Source organism: Saccopteryx leptura, chromosome 12 (genome assembly GCF_036850995.1).
Source record: "Saccopteryx leptura isolate mSacLep1 chromosome 12, mSacLep1_pri_phased_curated, whole genome shotgun sequence".
NCBI lineage: Eukaryota > Metazoa > Chordata > Mammalia > Chiroptera > Emballonuridae > Saccopteryx > Saccopteryx leptura.
This window is the reverse complement of record NC_089514.1, coordinates 45950057-45966984: the sequence shown is the minus strand read 5'-3', so window position 1 is coordinate 45966984 and position 16928 is coordinate 45950057. Positions and strand designations below refer to the sequence as shown.

Genomic DNA, 16928 nt, shown 5'->3' with positions numbered 1-16928 from the left:
AACACTGCACAGTTCTCTATTTTAAATAAATTGGCAATTTTTTTCAGTTTTGAAATGTCAAAAGAGAACTAGAAATTGGCTCTTAAAAAGTACATTTAGAAAAAAAAAAGTACATTTAGTCTGCAAGAGAGTGAGTCTAGGCTGAACATCAGACATAAAACTACAGCAACCCAGTGAGTTATATCCTAAATTAAGGGACCCTCAAGGTATCTGGCTGCAGCTAGGAAAGGAAGAAGAGAGAAGCCAGGTAGGAACTGATGAACCCAATTTGATGGGCATGAGCCCATGTGGTTCCTTACGCAGATCCCTCTGAACGGGGAGAAAGTCAGTCATGGTATGCATGTATGCATGTGCGTGCATGTGTGTATGTATCTCTACCTCCCACTGAGGCTGCGGTTGTAGAGTGAGTGAGCATAAACAATGCAGAGAAGATTCTTCTTTTATTTGCCCCTATGGCAGGAGCTGTCTTCAATAGAAAGAGACAGTGCTTAAACTACTATCAACAAGGAGATCAAAAGCTAAAAAGCTTAAGACTAGCCTTACACAGGACACCTGAAGGAGTCATCAAATCCAACTGGGGTCCTAAACACCAGCTAAAAAATTGTGAGTTTGCCAGCTTCCGAGTGGCTTCTTGGAATCTGAGCTGAGAGCAGAATGACCTCTGGGACGGGGCAGAGCGCAGCAACGCCCAGAGTGGTGCTCTGGGAGCTCTGGAAGTGCTCCGTGCTGCTGATGTGACGGGGCAGCTATCTCATTGGAAGAGAAGAAAATAGCTCCCTTGACTGATGTAATATGTGCACAGTGTCCTTCTGTGTCTGTCCAAGTTTCACATTCAGATCTTGCTATCCACACAAACATCATGCAGCCAAAGCATCAGTTGTGATCATAATATTGGTCTCATGTTGTCTCATGGACATAATTTGCCACTGGCCAGCCTCCAAATTCCCACACAGGGAAGGAAGGAAGGAAGGAAGGAAGGAAGGAAGGAAGGAAGGAAGGAAGGAAGGAAGGAAGGAAGGAAGGAAGGGAGGGAGGGAGGGAGGGAGGGAGGGAGGGAGGGAGGGAGGAAGGAAGGAAGGAAGGAAGGAAGGAAGGAAGGAAGGAAGGAAGGAAGGAAGGAAAAGGAAGGAAGGAAGGAAAGAAAGAAAGAAAGAAAGAAAGAAAGAAAGAAAGAAAGAAAGAAAGAAAGAAAGAAAGAAAGAAAGAAAGAAAAGAAAATAGCCTGACCCGTGGTGGCACAGTGGGTTAAGCATTGACCTGGAATGCTGAGGTCACTGGTTCAAAGCCCTGGGCTTGCCTGGTCAAGACACATATGGGAGTTGATGCTTCCTGCTCCTTCCTTGTCTCTCTCTCTCTCTCTCCTCTCTCCTCTCTCCTCTCTCCTCTCTAAAATGAATAAGTAATTTTTTTTAAAAAAAAGAAAGAAAATAGCTCCTTTAGTTAAAGTCAAGGCCCATTGCCTTTTGATCAATCAGCAAATACCCACTCTACAAAGACAAATTTCAGGGGATAGTAGAAAGGTGGTGGTTAATGGTAAATACCAAATTTGTAACCACCCACTTTAGAGTTAAAGCTAAGAAAAGGTAGGGATGAGCCACTAAACATCAACTTTCACAGCTTATAATATCTCATCCATAAGACACCTAAAAAACACAAGAATCTCTTTTCAGACCTTTTGATAGCTGATCATCCCACTTCAGATCAAATATGCTTAGAAAGTCAAGGAGGAAAGAAAATTGATATGCATTAAGTGCTATGTGCCAACATACATAATCCTGTTTAGTCCTCCTAAGAATCCAATAAGATACAGGTATTATCTCCATTCAAATAGGTTACAGAGAGCCGACTGAGACATTAAATAAGTTCCAAGGACACTCAGCAGTAAGTGGTGGAGGCAGGTACACAGGAACCCTACCTCCATTTATGAAAGCCTGCCATGCAGCGAGGACAGTCATGGACCAACAACAGCGGCATGTCTGAGGCTCGTTAGAAATACAGAATCTCAAGTCCCACCTCAGCAACGAGATCAGGGATTGCTTCTTAATAAGATCTCCAGTGATTTATATGAACAGGAAAGGTGAGAAGTGCTGCTCTCAATCTCTGCAGCTCCTTGTCTCCCCACCACTCCCAGCATGAGATGGTCCCTCCCACTCGGGCAGAGCCACGACTGCTGAACATTCTTCCCTAAACTGAATCAAAATCCCCTTCCCTGAAACCTTTACCTGACACCCTCCAGGAAATCATTAGGCATCATTTTTTTCTATTCCTTTTCATTGTTTTAAAAATCTAAACTCTTTATGTTTATGCCGATTAAATGTTATCTGCTGGCTTCAGCCTGCATTTTCAGCCTAAGATCCTATCTAATCCTAATTCATTTCCCCCAGATTCATAATTTATCCATTTAATAGGCATGCTTTCTTGTTATTCATTCAATTTCAATCTATTGATATTTTTTAAGGAGGGGAGAAAGAGAGAAACACCAACTCATTGTTCCATTTAGTTGTGCAGCCGTTGATTACTTCTAATATGTGCCCTGATTGGGGCTCAAACCGCTGACCTCAGTGTCAAGCCCATGCCCTCTTGATTGAGTTGGTGCCCTCAATGCTTTGGGACAATACTCTGTCCATGGCACCACCAGCCAGGGCTCTACTAATATATATATTTTTAATTTTTATAAACTATAAAATATCCTGAGGTAATTTACAGGCCACACTTCCCAACTTACTCCATAAAGTTTTTGTTAATTATCTTGTTAAATTCATATGTCTATGAAACTTTCCTAATAACCTTATATCATAGAGGAAATCAAGTTAACTAAGAATGGTGGATTTTAGTAATTATCCATTTCTTTTCAAAGTTCTCATGAACAATTTTCCTAGTAACCTATTCTTAAAAAGTAACAAATCTTACTTACCTGTTTGTGGCTTCTAGAAATATTTTCTCCCTTTTAAGAATAGGCCACTTGGCCCTGGCCGTTGGCTTAGTGGTAGTGCTTCAGCCTGGCAGGAGTCCCAGGTTCGATTCCTGGCCAGGGCACACAGGAGAAGCGCTCATCTGCTTCTCCACCCCTCCCCCTCTCCTTCTTCTCTGTCTCTCTCTTCCCCTCCCGCAGCCAAGGCTCCATTGGAGCAAAGTTGGCCCGGGCACTGAGGATGGCTCTATGGCCTCTGCCACAGGCGCTAGAATGGCTCCAGCTACAACAAAGCAACACCCCAGATGGGCAGAGCATCGCCTCCTGGTGGGCATGCCGGGTGGATCCCAGTCAGGCACATGCGGGAGTCTGACTGACTGCCTCCCCGTTTCTAACTTCAGAAAGAAAAAAAAAGAATAGGCCACTTGCCTGGCTTCCATTTTCTAGGATTTCTTTCATTTCTTAAGGAATTTTGTGAGGTTTTTGAAAAGAATAAACTTGAATTAGAAGATGTGGATCTAGCTCCATTAAATTGCTTTGAGCAACAATCACTTTACCTATTCTATAAACAGACATAATAATCTTCCTGATAAGGGATGGTATACAGAAATTCCATGAAGTGTATACAGTACTACTGATGATCTGAAACAACTCTAGGATATAATAAGTGTATAAGGAGACAAACTCATCTAATGGTTGATACTCTCTTCCTTTCATTTCTCCTGTCCTGTTTCTGATACTATTCCGAGTCCCTGTGCCATGTTCTTTTGAAAGACCAGTGAAGCAGTGCTATTTATCTTGCCATGGCCTTCCCTAGGACAAAGGTGGGCAAACTGTGACACATGGGCAAATCCATCCTGCTGCCTATTTTGGTAAATAAAGTTTTATTGGAAGAGCCAAAGTCATTCATTTACATAAAGTCATAGGCTAGTTTTGTGCTACAGAAAAAACCGTATGGCCCATAAATCTGAATATATTTGCTATCTGGCTTTTTCCAGAAAAAGTTTGCTGGCTGTTGCCTTCCACTACAAGGGTTAGAAAAGCTTGTGGATTTGTGGATATGTAATTTTCTGTGCACAATTCCTAACCCAGCTCTATGCTTATTAGGCAGTAAATTCGTTTTATAAAAATCCTTTTGGTCCTGGCCGGTTGGCTCAGCAGTGGAGCATAGGACCGGCGTGTGGAAGTCCCAGGTTAGATTCCTTGTCAGGGCACACAGGAGAAGCACTCATCTGTTTCCCTACCCTCCCCCTCTCCTTCCTCTCTGTCTCTCTCTTCCCCTCCCACAGCCAAGGCTCCACTGGAACAAAGCTGGTCTGGGTGCTGAGGATGGCTCCATGGCCTCCACCTCAGGTGCTAGAATGGCTCCAGCTACAACAGAGCAATGCCCCAGATGGGCAGAGCATTGCTGCCTGGTGGGCATGCCAGGTGGATCCTAGTCAGGCTCATGTGGACTCTGTCTGACTACCTCCCCACTTCTCACTTTGGAAAAATACAAAAAAAATTTCTTTTAACAGGATTTTGTGACCCAAATTAAATCTTATTCTGAAACACAAATCGATTTGATAAAGCTTGCTCAATTAAGATATTTAGCTAGAATCCTATTGATTTCAAGCCTTGTTGATTTAAAAAAAAAAAAAAGGAAAGAAAAAAATCCATAATGCCTATTTGATTTTCAGCCTTAATAAGTCCCAGATATTAAACAAAACGCATCCTTTATAATGAATTGACTGGTGTGCATGTCAAACCATGCGTCAGATTCTGTTGTCCCTCAAAGTAGATATGAATGGAAATAATGTAGAAGGTTAAGCTGGATCCTGGCTTTAACAAGATAGGTGCTGGATTTCCTTTAAAAATCATTTTTATATAGTCCAATGGGTTGTCTTAATATTTGAATATTCTATAATTTAAGTACAGAGAAAATGTTCTGAAATTAAGAGTCTCGAGAGCCCAACTTTGAAACCACTTTGTTTTCTGGGCCTTTTTCAATAAGGAATTTCAGGACAAAGTACATGTTATTCTGTACGACAGTCTGTTAATTGTTTTCGAGAGAATAATAACATGTTGTCCTTGAAAAGAATGGCTGGCAATGAATCAGCTCTAGAGACTTAAGACAGAATTTGCCAAGAAACAAGGTCAGTCTGATAATATGTCAAACACATTGTTTATTAACATGAATAAATAAAACATACCTATAAAGTTTGAAGTGCATGGTGGTTGAGTTGCCTGACTACTGTTTTTTGATGTTTTATTAACATTTCATGTCTAAATTTGGTGTTTTTCCAAAAAGGCATCTTAAATTTCACAAAAGCAATACTTTCCAAATGGCATGGAAGAGAATGGCTATGAAGTTATTTTATAGAATCATGACCTAACTTGAGTTTTACTCAAATAGCTGATAAAATGATAGATCAGCATCTCTGATGGACTACGTGTCTATTTCACAGTGGCTGTGGCTATAGGTCATAACATCTGTGATTGGCCTTAAAAGCAATAATGTGTTTCAGTAAAGTAGCCCAAAAGTCTTCAGTTAAAGTGATTTTTTAAAAAGCCAATGACTGTACTATTTAATTCATGTTAGTAGACCATTAATAGAGGAAATTGGTGAAAAAGATAACTTTTCCTGTATGCTAAAATTCAGGAACAATTATTTTTCATTTTTTTACTGAAAAATAATCAGACGCTTAATCTAGCTTTAAATAAATGTCTCAAGGACACAGTGTGTTAATGTATGACATTTAACAGATGAGGAAATTGAGATTATATCTAAGAAAGTGAGCGAAAACATGAGAAAATTTTAAATATATATACACACACATGCACATATAGGGCTTTTCACAATTTACATACAAAGCAAGCAGAAGACTTAGACACATCAGTTTATCTACTTGGAATGGCTTAAACCATCTCCTAGGAAAGTGTATTTAGATTATATTGAATCTAAATTAGTGAGACATAACTGTTTCTCTATGTGTATGGGGGGTCCAATGCCACAATTTGAGCCAATAGGAGATAACATCCCAAACTGAAGAATTGTGATTAATCCAAAGAATGTGACTGGATGCAAGATTTATGCTGTATTAAGTCAGTAAAAGAGTGGAAGTCAACTAATGAAATCCAGTAGTGTGAAGCCACCTCCCCTGCCCCAGTCACTGACCATCACCTCCATCTTTATTTTCCTTCAATAAGTTTAATGAATGAGCTTAAAAAGATAACACTGTGTAGTGCCAGAATTAGGAGAGCAGAACTATTCTTTTTAGTAACTTTTGAGCTTTGGTCTTTCTATTAGTCAGTGTTCTCCAGAGAAACAGAATCAGTAGGAATTGGCTCATGAAAACGGTGGGACCTGACAAGTTCAAAATCCACAGGGCGGGCGGGCTGGAGGCTGCGGCAGGGGCTGGTGCTTGTCTGGAGACTGCGGCAGGGGCTGGCGCTTGTCTGGAGGCTGCAGCAGGGGCTGGCGCTTGTCTGGAGGCTGCGGCAGGGGCTGGCGCTTGTCTGGAGATTGTCTGGAGGCTGCGGCAGGGGCTGGCGCTTGTCTGGAGGCTGCGGCAGGGGCTGATGCTTGTCTGGAGGCTGCGGCAGGGGCTGGCGCTTGTCTGGAGGCTGCGGCAGGGGCTGGCGCTTGTCTGGAGATTGTCTGGAGGCTGCGGCAGGGGCTGGCGCTTGTCTGGAGATTGTCTGGAGGCTGCGGCAGGGGCTGATGCTTGTCTGGAGGCTGCGGCAGGGGCTGGCGCTTGTCTGGAGGCTGCGGCAGGGGCTGGCGCTTGTCTGGAGGCTGCGGCAGGGGCTGGCGCTTGTCTGGAGGCTGCGGCAGGGGCTGGCGCTTGTCTGGAGGCTGCGGCAGGGGCTGATGCTTGTCTGAAGGCTGCGGCAGGGGCTGGCGCTTGTCTGGAGACTGCGGCAGGGGCTGGTGCTTGTCTGGAGGCTGCGGCAGGGGCTGGCGCTTGTCTGGAGATTGTCTGGAGACTGCGGCAGGGGCTGGCGCTTGTCTGGAGATTGTCTGGAGGCTGCGGCAGGGGCTGATGCTTGTCTGGAGGCTGCGGCAGGGGCTGGCGCTTGTCTGGAGATTGTCTGGAGACTGCGGCAGGGGCTGGCGCTTGTCTGGAGATTGTCTGGAGGCTGCGGCAGGGGCTGATGCTTGTCTGGAGGCTGCGGCAGGGGCTGGCGCTTGTCTGGAGGCTGCGGCAGGGGCTGGCGCTTGTCTGGAGGCTGCGGCAGGGGCTGGCGCTTGTCTGGAGGCTGCGGCAGGGGCTGGCGCTTGTCTGGAGGCAGAATGTCTTTTCCTTTGGGAAACCTCAGTTTTGCTCTTCGGGACTTTCAACTGATTGGATGAGGTCCACCCAGGTTTCTGAGGATAATCTCCTTTACTTAAAGTCAACTGGATATAGATTTTAACCACATCTACAGAATATCTTCCCAGCAATGTCGAGATTAGTATTTATTGAATAACTAAGTACTGTAGCCTAGGCAAGTTGAAACATAAAACTAACCATCATAGTCTCCTTTAAAAATTTTTTTCCACATCTATGTTTGAATAGCAATCTCTTTTTAATATGTATTTCTTAAGAGAGTTTGTAAAACCCATGTAGAGCCTACAAAACACAAAGTGAAGATGTTGGACAACCATTAAAATTTTTAAATGATAAACTATTGCTTACCTCAATTCACTAGACACAATTTCTCTCCTATTTTCAAACATGGCCCTAAGGAACAGCAGAGCCATGAAATCACCAGCTTCTCAATGAATCAGTGGTGCTCTGTATAGTGGCATGGAACACTGAAAAATCTTTAAATACAAGATTTTTTTTGCCATAATTTCCTATCACTGTCCCACTCTCGAAAATAATAATTTTCACCCTACTTTGCAGAGTTAATGAATTGAAGGGAGAGATAAAGACAGATATAAACATTAATTTGTTGTTCTACTTACTATACATTCATTGGTTGATTCTTGTATGCACCCTGACTGAGGATCAAATTCACAACCCTGGCATACTGGGACGATGCTCTGATCAACTAAACTACTCAGCCAGGGCAAGGTAAAATTGTATTATTGCTTCTACTATACTTCATTTTTCTCCTCTAGAGTCAGGGGGAAAAAAGATGTCCTTTATTCTAAAGCTAAAATTCTAGGTAAACTTTCAAATTCACATTCTCTGATCTTTATCCTGTATTTTACGTTTCTTTTCCACTTTCTCCTCCTCTGTCTCTCCTCTCTGCCTGCTCCTTTTAGTTAATTTTCCCTGTATTTCCTGCTGTTCCTTACCAGAATTCCTAGACTTTGTGGGTAGACAAGCACTATGTTCACTTTCTCTTTACTCACTGCGTTTCAGTTTCCTGTACTGTTATCTCTGCCATCAAAAGCCTCCAAGTGAAATCAATGGCCACTCTCCAATCTAATATTCTGTTTTTGCCACATTGAAAACACGAGACGATCCCCTCTTCAAAGGCCACCCTTCCCTTGCACCCTGCAATTGTGGCTCTCTTGTACCATCTCACTTTCTCACCTTTTTCATTGGCTCCTTTCCTCTGGAGTTAACACCATTTTCCAAAACTCTCTGCACCTTTAGACAGCTCTTCTTTTGCTATCTCATACTTTCTTAAATTGCTGCATGAGTATTAATTTGTGCACTCAGCAAATGTTTTGGAGCCCCTACTCTGTGTCATTGGTGTACTGAATGCCCACTAGATACATAAGATAGAAGAATAGCTGTTTTCTACTTTACTACAAAGAGAAGAGGTAAGTGTCTTCTGGTTTTTACTTATTTTTTTGGTACTGTTGTGAGCAATGGTTATTTTTAATATTTTCCTGAAATACCTAAAAGGAGCAGTGCATTTACCCATGATGAATATATATTCGTTTTCTTTGCTAGCTTGGCTTATAGTTCATGGTGTATAAGGTTAAGGATTATATCTTACTCATTTTTGTATCTGCTGGGCCCTTTCCAGAGTACATAGTAGGGACCCTGTAAATATTTATTGAATGGATATTAAAACATCAAATTATTGTGTTATGATTTAAAATACATCAGCCTGATGTGAGTTACACCAGTTGATTCATGACAATTAAAAACTCTGATTAATAAATTAGTGAAAAATAGAGGAATTAATTGCTACTTATTTTAAAAAGTTGAGGTTGAAAAATTATTTCAAATATAAAACCCATAGACAAATAACAAAAGATTTCTCCGTGTGAAAGCTTAAGACCTAGGTGTCTATATTCATGACTCCAAACCTATCTCTAGCTTGTTACCTCCACAAGTCCACTGCGCTTTCTACTAGAATTTACCAGCACAAATTACAACTTATATTCTTCTTTCTCTCTCTTTTTTTCTTTTTAAGTGAGAGGAGGGGAAACAGAGAGACAGACTTCCACATGTGCCCCAAATGGGATCCACCCAGCAAGCCCTCTATGGGCAATGTTCTGCCATCTATGGCCATTGCTCAGCAACTGAGCTTTTTTTAATGTCTGAGGCAGAGGCTCCACAGAGCCATCCTAAGTGCCTGGAGCCAACTTGTTCAAACCAATCAAGCCATGGCTGCAGGAGGAGAGTAGAGAGAGAGAGAGAAACGGGGGGCATAGAGAAGCAGATGTTATAAAGCAGTGATTTTCAACCTTTTTTGAGCCGCAGCACATTTTTTACATTTACAAAATTCTGGGGCACACCACCTACCAAAATGACACAAAATGACACTCTAACACAGTACATATTATGCATATAGTTAATAATATAGTTTCTAAATGTATTTATACTCACTTAGTGTGAAACCTGGGTCTGTTTCAATGAACACAAAAGGGATATCCTGGCAGGAATAGTAGAAAGACACACACGAAGCTCTTCCTCAACAGTTCTCAGTCTCTCTCTGTTTTTAGTTTTTATCACAGTCAAGCTTGAGAAGCTCAGCTCATATAGATATGTGGTTGAAAATGGGAGCAATGTCAAAATAGCTTTGTTGGCCAGAATGGGGAACTCCTTGGCAACAGATAACCAAAAACTGTCCAAAGGAAGATCAGCAAACTTTAGCATTAAAGTTAGATAACATTGTGATGCATTGTGATGCATTGTATATCACCCTCTGCGGGGGCCTCTTTTACAAAGAAAAAGGTCAAATATCTATATACACCATCAGGATAGACATAACCAGCTGAGGCTGAGCTTCATCTAGTGGTGGCAACAATTTACCATCCAGTCCTGGACCAGGATTAGAAATCGGGGCCATGGGGAGGAGTAGCAGCTTCAACTACTCGCCACACAATGACAAGTGTGCGGCAGCCCAAGCGGGGACCTTCCTGGATGTGGATGAGAGGCAACCTACTATTGGTTCATCGCTAGTGGTTGGGATGAATCCTAGAAGGTAATTGGTCAGTGAGTGTTCCCTGTGCCTCCACTCTTCCTGACACTGATAGCTGAAGGGATTGTGAGGGGAATGTTTATGTTCGGATGGAGGCGACTGGCGGCAGGCCAGATAAATAGCCTTCGTGGGCTGTATCCGGCACCCGGGCCATAGTTTGGGGACCCATGTTTAATTTCCCCATGGCACACCTGACCATGTCTCACAGAGCACTGGTTGAAAAACACTGTTATAAAGTACCCAATCCTCAATTCCGCGGGTTCTTGTAGAGACACCAAGACAGATGAGTTTTGAAGAGTTTTTTAAAGGAGGAGATTTATTAAATATGCCGGCCGCATATGGCTGACACAGGGCAACAGACGCAGATCATGTGCAAGCCCCAAAAGTAGCTCAGGGGCTGTTTATATACCCTTAATCACACACGAGCGGGGAAGAGCATGACATCATGGCACAAGCTGACAACATTTGTTTAGGGGATACACAGAAACATTAAGACTTTCAAGGTAACACAATCAAAGATGTTTACAAATATTTCAGGGTTTCTATTCCTTCACTAGCCTAGAGGTATTTTACTCTCAAGATTCCAGAAAGGGGGAGGAACTACGATCAATGCAAGGTGGTATGTAAATTCTGCCTCCTATTGAAAGAGAAGAAGTTTCTCAGTTAACCTTTATTTTAGATTTAAAACTAAATGACCCATTGTTCTTGCAAGCCATAGACTTCTACATTCTTCTCCCTCCCCTCCCTAAAAGAGGGACGGGACAGGAAAGCCTGATACAAAAGCCTGACCTTTCCTCCCAGAATGTCAATATTAATTTTCAGCTTTTTGGTACCTTACAATGCAGATAGTCACTTCTCCTATGTGTCCTGGCCTGGAATCGAACCCAGGACATCCACATGCAAGGCTGATGCTCTACCATTGAGCAAACCAGCCAAGGCCATATTCTTCTCTCTTACCATAAATTCTCACCCACACCACTAATGTGAACATTCTCCCAGATAAGATTAATATTTTAAATATTTCTTTAATTTGTAAGATATTGAAAATAAAGATATTGTATATTTCATATACTTAGGATATACAAGATACATCGTAACTACATTTATCTTTTGCATATGTTGATTTAATCAGCTTTAGTTCATAATTTAAGTTATTATTAAAAATACTACATGCTTCCTGATTGGAAAAATTAATAAAGATTCTTTTGGCTGAACAAAAAAAAATATATTTAATTAAGTAAAAGTGGTACTGAAGTTTATTTTTAGTATTCCCTTTGCCTTTGAAAAAAAAAAATCACTCTTTAGCTCTAATTTTTCTCCACAAAGCAGGTAGATAATTGCATGTTTAGAAGGTGAATAAATTTAAGAACTGCAATCAAACTCATAGGAAAAAATGAAGCTAAGACAGAAAATTAAAGACATTTTATAGCAGAAATTATCTGATATTGTTTCTATTTTTTATCATTTCAGAGCTAAGTCTGAATTTTAATTAATATTTTTCTAATATCCTGACTCAAGTATTTTATGCTGAAGAAATTGTTGAAAGATTGACTAGCAGACTTTTGATGTAGTTATAAATATTTATGACCTACTGAGTGTATTTTTATATTATTCATTGACTAGATTCTTAGATCTTTTGCTTCCAAAGGCCAGTAATTAAGGATGTGAAGTATGACTTTCTGCTTTTTTCTGTGTTGATTTTATGGGTAGAATTCAAAATGGAAATGGGTAACAATCACACGCCTTCAACAATCATTGGTTGCTGTTTATATAAAAATGTTAGGACCTTGGGTTTGATTTCTGGTCAGGGTAAACAGGAGAAGCGACTATCTGCTTCTCCACCCTTTCCCCTCTCCCTTCTATCTCTCTTTTTCCCTCCCGCAGCCAAGGCTCCATTGGAGCAAGTTGGCCCAGGTGCTGAAGATGGCACCATGACCTAGCCTCAGATGCTAAAATGGCTCCAGTTGCAATGGAGGAACACCCCAGATGGGCAGAGCATTGCCTCTTAGTGGGCTTGCCGGGAGGATCCTAGTTGGGCACATGTGGGAATCTGTCTCTCTGCCTCTCCATTTCTCACTTAAGAAAATATAAAAAGAGAGAGAGAGAAAGAAAGAAAAAGAAAAGTTATCATGTCTGTGGAGCTAAAATAGAAAATACAGTGTACAAAAAAAATAAGAAATGGTTGATATGGTCTACCCAAAGAAACTGATTTCTTTACAGTTAGCTAATGAGCAAATTGACCCTTCCATATTTGGGTCCCTTAAATTTACTCCCCTAATTTCAGTTAATTGGGATACACAGTTCCTAACAATTTTCCTGTCTTTTAATATGCACAAAAGCTAGATTTTTTTGAAGCTTAAGCTCATAAAATATCTGAACATAATTTCTATTCCCTGTGCTGTACTTATTAGATGTTTACAACTTCAAAGTTGTGTCCCCAACAGTCCTCTTTGGTAGCTTGGCTTTTTGTCTTTATTTTGTTTTGATTTGCTTGGTCAGGCTGACTAGCCCATTCAAATTCTGTCACTGAATAATTTCTTCAAATGGGCTAAAACTTGTGAATAAGAACAAGACTGGTATGTCAGGATAAAATATCACATGCCAAAATATCATTATTCAGAAATATCTATTCAGGCCCTGGCCGGTTGGCTCAGCAGTAGAGCATCGGCCTAGCGTGCGGAGGACCCGGGTTCGATTCCCAGCCAGGGCACACAGGAGAAGCGCCCATTGCTTCTCCACCCCTCCGCCACGCTTTCCCTCTCTGTCTCTCTCTTCCCCTCCCGCAGCCAAGGCTCCATTGGAGCAAAGATGGCCCGGGCGCTGGGGATGGCTCTGTGGCCTCTGCCCCAGGCGCTAGAGTGGCTCTGGTCGCAACATGGCGACGCCGAGGATGGGCAGAGCATCGCCCCCTGGTGGGCAGAGCGTCGCCCCTGGTGGGCGTGCCGGGTGGATCCCGGTCGGGCGCATGCGGGAGCCTGTCTGACTGTCTCTCCCTGTTTCTAGCTTCAGAAAAATGGAAAAAAAAAGAAAAAAAAAAAAAAAAAAAGAAATATCTATTCAACTCAGGCAGTCAAAAATGTGAAATAAGGTAAATAAAATTTCAAATGATTAATCTAATCTAATTCTTAAGTGCCAAATAAATAGATGAAATGTATTTTTTGAAATTTTATAAATATATAGAACCAAACACTTGTGCAGTTCGAACACAAAGCTGAAATTAACCCCAAACACAGTAGAGATAGACAGCTCTCCCATTGTTACTCGTGGTGCTTAGCTTTTCTAAGCCGTAATCAATTCTGTAAAATGGGGACAGTATGTTCGCCCTTAGGTGATTTCAAGAATTAAATAAGATTACGTCTCTAGAGTGCTTGGTCGAGTTATTAGCACACAGTTATCATTCTTAGTACATAAATAGCAGTTATTATTATTAGCCAATTTACACATTGTCCTGGGACCTCCAACAACATATTTATTTGGTAGAAAGGATTGGAAAGTTTTTGCATTATCTAAGACCCCACTCCCCCCCCAAAAAAATCAAGAGACTATATGTAAAACTTTCACTTTTTTATAATTTTTTTGTATTTTTCTGAAGTGAGAACTGGGGAGGCAGACAGACAGACTCCCGCATGCACCCAACTGGAATCCACCTGGCATGCCCACCAGGGGGTGATGCTCTGCCCATCTGGGGCATTGCTCCACTGCAACCAGAGCCATTCTAGCACCTGAGGTGGAGTCCATGGAGCCATCCTCGGTGCCTGGGCCAACTTTTTGCTCCAATGGATCTTTGACTGCAGGAGGGGAAGAGAAAGACTAAGAGAATGGGTTAAAACTTGGGGAAGTTTTGAGGGGAAGGGTTGAGAAGCAGATGAGCACTTCTCCTGTGTGCCCTGTCCAGGAATCGAACCTGGGACTTCCACATGCTGGGCTGACACTCTACTGCTGAGCCAACTAGCCACAGCCAAAACTTTCGCTTTTTGATTGACTCATCTGGAACTACACTGCTCACAAAAATGAGAGGATATTTTATAGCTTCATATGCATTTTAAAATATCCCCTCATTCTTGAGAGCAGCACAAAATGGTTATGATTTTTAAATTCTACTATGATTTGCAAGAACTTAAAATAAAATAAAATGCTAATACTATAATTATAAAATTATTGCTAAATTTAAGTTTAAAAAGCAAGAAATTTTTATTATGTCTGTCTGTCATTAGCTATATTTGGCTGAAATGTAAAATATATTATAACCTTTAAGTGAGAAAAGTAACATATAAACAGTGGACCTATTACATTTATATTCACATACATGCATATTCAATAGTGGTGGTACAAGAGAACTTAAAATCTGTGATGATGACCTTTTGCTAACTTATTCCAGTCAGGATCAGTACAGTTTAATAACTGTACCAATGAAAACAACAGGAAATCAGATTGTTTTTCTCAGTGCCATTCGTCTGTTGTAGCTAAGAATAGAATAATCTCCCATTATCTTCAGGAAAATTGCTGTATATTTTCCTGAAACTCCTAGACTAGTGACATTACTCAGCTCCAAAAGAATCTGTGTATAGTGTCCAGCATGGGAGGGTGGTGAGGTCTACGCCCTATGTAGGGTGTTCTGAGTATCTGATATTATAAGATACTGTACTGTGTTCACTTTCCTTTCTCTCCCCTTAAGTCAAGGAAATAAGAACTATCTCTGGATTTTAAAATTTTGTTACAGACAAAGCAAATTTTTTCTTCCCCTTTGCCATGTGTTTGAGGGATTTTTAATTGGCAGTCCTTGGTGAATATGGCCCAATAAGAAGGCTGACTTCTTGATCCTTGTATAAAATATTGCTCCTTCAGAAACTGAAATTGGAAATAAAAGTATCCAAGTTTGAACGATCAAAGTCTGTCAGTGCAGATTCACATCTGCCAAGTCTGTTTCCCTCTTAGCAAGTTAGAAAGGCTTTCTCCTCAAACCCTGGACCAGTTTGTGTGCAATATACAAATACACAGTCACATTTTTAGCACTGCACATTTGTTCCTTCTGCCAGTTATTTATGAAGCTCTGCAACTTAATGCTGCTCCAGTTCAGAAATCCATATGGGAGAAATATTCTGGCAGCCCTTGTTTAGCAAGCAGCAGGGGCTCTGTAATTTTTCACATGAAGGGAGAGACAGAGGACAGTAACATAATCTAATATGGTACACTACCAGTTAAGGGTGGTTAATGGGCTTGTAATGGAAGCGCTAGCCAGACCCTTTCCAGAAATACCACAGAGGGTGATAGAGAGCTGGAGGCGAGGGCTTCCCTGGCCAAGCGGCCCCACCAAATACAGGTGTCCCCAGCCCTGTCCAGGTACCAACCGGCTCTCAGCTCACATTGCAGTAAATGGTTCTTTCTTTCTTTCTTTCTTTCTTTCTTTCTTTCTTTCTTTCTTTCTTTCTTTCTTTCTTCCTCTCTCTCTCTCTCTCTCTCTCTCTCTTTCTTTCTTTCTTTCTTTCTTCCTCTCTCTCTCTCTCTCTCTCTCTCTTTCTTTCTTTTTTTCTTTCAGAAGCAATTCAAGGAAACTTTACAGAATCTTATCTCGGGTCTTTGAAACAGGTTCCCCCTCCCTGCCCCTTCTATATCAATTTCACAGTATCAAAAACTAAATCCTACATTCTGTTGACTAAAAAAACACTGCTTCTATGTGTTTTAAAGTGTATGTAGGTAGGTGGATCAGGTATCAAACACTCAGGGTTACAAATGCTGGGAACCACTGAGCAGGAAGCAGCAGTCTGAACTGAAATGAATGCACCAATCTCTCTCTCTCTCTCTCTCTCTCTCTTTCTCTCCTCATGATTCATCTTTCTTGCTCACTCAGAATGGCTGGCAATTGACAGTTGTGATTAAAGTATTGGGAAGCATGTTTGTGGAAAGTCCCTGCTCCGTCCCAGCCAGCTGTCTGCCAGCATTTCAGGTGAATGAAGTCAGAAGATGAGGATGGGCCCTGGCTGGTTTGGCTCAGTGGTTAGAGCGTCGGCCTGGCGTGCGGGAGTCCCGGGTTCGATTCCCAGCCAAGGCACACAGGAGAAGCGCCCATCTGCTTCTCCACCCCTCCCCCTCTCCTTCCTCTTTGTCTCTCTCTTCCCCTCCTGCAGCCAAGGCTCCATTGGAGCAAAGTTGGCCCGGGCGCTGAGGATGGCTCTGTGGCCTCTGCCTCAGGCGCTAGAATGGCTCTGGTTGCAACAGAGCGACGCCCCAGATGGGCAGAGCATTGCCCCCTGGTGGGCATGCCGGGTGGATCCCAGTCGGGCACATGCGGGAGTCTGTCTGCCTCCCCGTTTCCAACTTAAGAAAAATACAAAAAAAAAGAAAAGAAAAGAAAAAGAAGATGAGGATGGGCCATGCCACATTGGCCTCTAGGAGCCACTTACATTTAAAAAAAAAAATTCCTGCTTGTTCAGGAATTCAGGAATGCTGTCTGAAAATAAGCAGGCACCTACACACACTGCTTACTGTCCATGAAAAATGACGGCTCTTTCTTCCACGTCACTCTGTAGCTCATTTCATGGGGGCTGTGTGTGATGTGCTGCCCTCGTGTAAGTCCCGGCATGGAGCACAGGACAGGAGAACTCCACAATGTTTGTGTCTTGCTTTCCTAAGCTTTCATGTGCTGCTAAGTGTTTTAAGGTAT

General features: G+C 42.0%; 1 protein-coding gene and 1 pseudogene across 3 annotated transcripts in view; both read left to right on the top strand.

Annotated features, from left to right (window-relative positions):
• Positions 1 to 16928, top strand: part of MAGI2 (membrane associated guanylate kinase, WW and PDZ domain containing 2) — a 1711587-nt gene that overhangs the window by 1376413 nt on the left and 318246 nt on the right. The window lies entirely within an intron of this gene.
• On the top strand, positions 785 to 955 carry LOC136384270 (small nucleolar RNA SNORA23; annotated as a pseudogene).